The 5,325-nt window shown below is 35.0% G+C and overlaps 1 pseudogene; it reads left to right on the plus strand.

Annotated features, from left to right (window-relative positions):
* The first annotated feature begins 1,865 nt into the window (after positions 1-1,865).
* On the plus strand, positions 1,866-4,167 carry LOC147824192 (c-Myc-binding protein pseudogene; annotated as a pseudogene).
* Positions 4,168-5,325: the final 1,158 nt, after the last annotated feature.

The raw sequence follows: 5,325 nt of genomic DNA on the forward strand, positions 1-5,325 counted from the left end.
CCAGAACACTCAATGTTACCATTTTGAATAAGAGGGAACTCAGGTTTTCTTTTGTTTTGGAAATTTCTTTAGAAACCATAACCAATTTCTGGGGCTTCACTCACCCTTACTGAATAATTCTCAAACAGTGTACTTGGTATTTATTTATTTATTTTTTCTTACCAGGGATGGAACTTGGGACCTTGTGCTTGTGAGGCAGGCAGTAGAACCACTGAGCTAAATCCCTGGCCCCTGTACTCATTATTTAAATAAAGTTTTAAAGCAAGTTCCCTAATAGCCTCTATTAATCAAATTCTCCTATATAAAAATTTGATGCCAGTGGGTGCTATTGTATTTTGTAAACAAGCTTTTGGTTAACATGTCAATTCCTATTCAACCCTGGCTTACTTTTATTTGTCAAAAATAAATTCTATAAGGGAAAAAATTTAATATGTATGTCAACAGAAGAAAAGAAGGAAAATAAAGTGTTGAAATTATTGTCACTTGTTATGATATCAAAAAATCCATTTGACTTTGTTTTTAAAAATTTTCTATTAAAGATTGTATATAGCCTGTGAATGTAGGCATAAAGTAGCCCGCTATGTCAATTAACCCTTCCTGCACATGAGAAAGTGAAGAGATCAAACCTAAAAATATTTTGTGTATTTTCCAGTTTCAATTTACTTTTGTTAGTACTTTATAGAAGGAAGGGAAAGTATAGATTCTGAATATAGTTATTCATGACCTATGTAGGGGCAAAGAAAGCATGGGTTGAGTTTGAAGATGTGGAAAGGGAGCTAGGACAGCATCTGTGGGTAGGATTCATGAAAATTAAAAAAATGGACCTTTTGGAGTGTTTGATGAGTTGTAAAAGAATTCAACATCTTTTAATGTTATCCTATGATGCATTAAATGATCACAGATACACCTGATTAGGTACCACAGGATATTGGGGAAAACACAGGCTTTATAGTTATAGAGACCTATTTAAAACCCTGATTTTGCTACTTGCTATTTTTGTAGACTGCTTTTGATTAAAAGCAGAATTAAAATCTGTAAAATTCTGATGTTGACCTCAGTGTATTGAAAAAATTAACAAGGGAGCCAAAATTATGTGAGGTGCCTTGTAGAGTGCTCGTCAGTTCATGTAATTAGCAATTAATGTAGTTGTAATAAGCATCTATTAATATTAATGTATTAAACTCAATTTAAATTTAAGGGTCTTTGTCCCAAGAAGTATTTAATCCAGATCTATTATAATTCAATGGAGAAACCATTCCCATGCATTTTATTATAGCAAAATTCCTTAACAATTTTACTAATGTATGATTATTGGATGGTTATTATTAATTTGTATTCATGGGTCATAATTCATTAACTAAAAGTGCTGTCTTGAATGACTTCTGCATTGCAAACAATGCCAGTATGAAGCAAAGCAATGGCTGTTGATCATGATAAGAGGTACACATTTTTGAGGTACAGTCATGCGTGAAGGCCATGTATTCTGAGAAATGCACATGTAGCCAATTTCATCATTGTGTAAACATCATAGAATGCACTTGCACAAATTGAGATGGTTACTACATCAGTAGGTGATATAATCTAGCAGGGCCAGTGTTGTATATGTAATCCCTTGCTGACTGAGGTATTATGCAGCACATGGCTATACTTTGTGATTATTAAGGGTGAGTATAGTCTCAATGACCATGAGGATATCCCCCTCCCAAATCCAGAAATCTCCTGAAAGTTGCTGTCATGAGAGATATAAAAGGGAAGTTTTTAAGGCTTCTACAAAAATGAGGGTAAAAGAAAATGATCAGTAACAAATACAGCAAAACAAAGACCAAGAAAGTCTATCTACATGACAAAAAATAAATTTCAAGTGGTGCTCCGAGCCTGCCAGCCACGGTCTCCGGTGCCAGCTACGCAGTTGCCCCTGTCACTATGGCCCATTACAAAGCTGCTGACTCGAAGTGCGAGCAGTTCCGGAGGTACTTGGAGAAGTTGGGGGTGCTGGACACTCTGACCAAGGTGTTGGAAGCCTTATATGAAGAACCAGAGAAACCTAATAGTGCTTTGGATTTTTTAAATCATCACTTAGGAGCTGCTACCCCAGAAAATCCAGAAATTGAGCTGCTTCACCTAGAATTGGCAGAAATGAAAGAGAAATATGAAGTTACTATAGAAGAAACTAAAAAACTGAAAGCAAAGCTTGCTCAGTATGAACCACCTCAGGAGGAGAAGCCTGCTGAATAGGATTCTTCTCAGTTGAAAAGACACTGAAAAATGATTTTGTATGACTGGAATAGTTTGTATAGTATATAATCCTTTCTGAACAGATGCTATAAAACTTTTAATATGTTAAATTCACCTATCACACTTTAAATGTTATAAACACATATACTTAGAATCACCAATAAAAACTCAATATAACTTTCTTTGGGTCTTAAAGCAGGAGAATCCAAGAAAAGTAAATCCTGAAGGAAACCTAAACAGCCATCTAATTTGTTAAAAGATGTTCTATTTACTAGTCTGATAAGGAGTAATTGTACTGGTTGTGTTTTACTCAAGGAGGTTTAGTATGGAGCTGTTCCTTGGTTTAGTTCAGGATACGAGCACAGGTACAATCATGCTTTACAATGAAGATGAGTGTTTATATTCCCTGTAGGCAACTGGAGAAATCTGTATGACATACAATGCTTTTGGATGGGTTCCCATGAATTTTCCACTCTTGTTTATATAATGCAGAACAAGTAACTCTTCTTTGCCACCACTTTGCCTTAGATAACCATATGTGTGTCAGTTTGAACTCTGACACCACTTTTTTCTTCTATGCAATCATGCCCTGATAATGATGCCTTGCTTTGCTACGTACTTTAGAGGGTCCTAGTTGCTCATTAGCCTTTGTGTGTTGTTCATTTTGCATAATAATGCAGATACCCTGATTGTAATTTATATAACTTTAAACAGGATCACACTGTTACCCTGCCTTACCTAGTTGCTTAGTACAGACAGAGGTAATAGAATGTCCTGGGTTCATGCACAAGCTGGGATGAGAAGGGGGATGAGCATTTATCATGGACAATTATAGTTTATGGGTATAATTATATAGTGCTTTTTTCCCCCTAAGGTATTTTTCTAGCCTTGAATTCATTTTTTTTCATTATCTCTGTGAAGTAGATAGGGCATATATGAGGGGAGGCTGGGTGCTGAATTTTTAGGCCAAAGACTGATACTAACATAAATTATTTACTAACTGTAGAACTTTGGGCACATCAGTTAACCGCTCTGAGATTTACTTTCCTCATCTGTTAAATGAGAAGAACATCTGTGCTGCCTACCTCACAGGGTTGTTGTGAGGGTCAAATGAGAATGTATGTGAAAGATTTGTAAATGGTAAAGCACTATATTGTTTTTTAAAAAAATTTAAAAAAAAAATTTCACTTTAGCACCTTTCTGAGTGTGTCTTCTGGAAACAGCATCAAGAATGATCTCTCACCATTAGGGATAATTTGCAAAATTCTTCTTTAATTTGATGCTTGGAATAATGAAGGTTTGTATACTCAGAGCTGAATCAGACTGAAAGATTTCACATTATGCCTTTAATTCCTTTAGGAAAATCTTATTTTCCATTGTTTTTATTCCCCTTTACGTATAATGTATATGCACAGGGAGAGCAGTGATGAGCACTAAACAAATATCTTGTTCGAAGGATGAAAAGCAATTAGAATGTACTTACAGGTATTGCACCAAATTGTGGTATTTAGTGCTATGGAAATGTAAATTAACTCAAACAACAATAATCATAATGTTAATTATGATGAGCACTGTTTAAAAATTTTTGAGCATCAATAGTTTTCTCTTTTCATATGTTTCCCACTGTTACCATGGGGAGAGGTGGTTACTGTCAAATGGGGACAAAAGTATGGGGCAGGCTGCATCTTCCCTGACACCACTTACCTTGTACAAACCAAGTGAGAGTGGACTTTGTTCTTTACTTGGTCTTTGCTGGCAAGAGTCTGGTAGGCTGTAGCTCTCTCTGTAGTGCTTAGTTGGAGGAAATTTTCTGATTTTTAAGGTACCACTTTCTTTAGCCCTTTAGCTAAAGAGAGTTGGCTTTTCTTGTCTTTCTTTCCTACTCCATTGATGTTTCTAGATTTCTGGCTGCTTTAGTTCTTAAATGTCCTGCACAATTTGCATGTCTTTTTACCTTTCATTTTAAAAATATGATCTGGTAGGCCAATTTAGGTATTTTAATTTCAAATTTCGAGAGAAAGATTGAAAACCAGAACTATTTGGAAATGTAATCTTGGTTAGGTGAGATATCCTATATTGCTGGTTGCCGAAGATTAAATATATGAGTGAAAAAGGGATTGGACATGTTACATCCTCTCCAGCTCTGAAGTTCTATGATATTCTGAAACCAGTAGTTTCAGAAATCCTTCCCCACTGAAGAAGGTTATGGCATTGAGTGGGCATCCCATGATCCTTCCACCAATCTTGTTTCTTCTACTTTCTATAAGAAAAGCAGATGGAGTTATGTTATATGGGAAGGAATATGAAGAGAAGATCATTGACCATAGACAAGCAATGAATATTTAAGTAGAAGAGCCAAAGAGATAAGGCTATGTTTTCAACATGTTTGTATTGTGTTTAGCATACTGTGAACCTCATAATCAGCTATAAATAAAACTTTTCTAAGATTTAGCCCAAATAATTTTTGTATGCCCTAGAAAATCCTTAGGAAAAAAGAAGGCATTGCCTTTATGAAACATAAATGTGTTTGTTAATTCATAGTAAAAGTACTTAAAGTTCTTTAAGAACATTAGGAGCTCAACTAAGGAAATACAAAATTTGTCTACCTGTATTTAATACAATTTCATTGGCATTTGTCTGTATATCAGAGGTCATAACTATTCCTTTAAAAAATATTCATTTTAGCAACATGTTGGAGCTAGAGAAATCCTTACTAAGTGGAAGAAGTCCTGAAATGAATACTGAAAATTATGAATTGTGTAATTCCAAAGGCTTTTATGATAGAGATAGGTCAGTTGCATGTAATTCAAAAGCAAATACATTTTAGGATGGGCATCCCAATAAAGTTTTATATGGAAAAATAAATTCTAAAGTACACAGCCTGAAAAGGTTAACAAGTCCATCACTTGACTCCTCTGAACTTGAAAGAGGTTGCTATTACCATTGAGAGTGATAAGGAAACCAGTCAGCATAATTAGAATTTTCCAGTGCAAACTTGTTACTCAGCTGTGGTATTACCTCAAAGAAATTTATTTACCATATCATCATCTATGCATATTTTCAGCTAGATACATTGGGGGTTCCAGTAAC

Source organism: Heterocephalus glaber, unplaced genomic scaffold, assembly GCF_053883595.1.
Source record: "Heterocephalus glaber isolate CG9 unplaced genomic scaffold, H.glaber_assembly_v1.0 deba00001553, whole genome shotgun sequence".
NCBI classification, from domain to species: Eukaryota; Metazoa; Chordata; class Mammalia; order Rodentia; family Bathyergidae; genus Heterocephalus; species Heterocephalus glaber.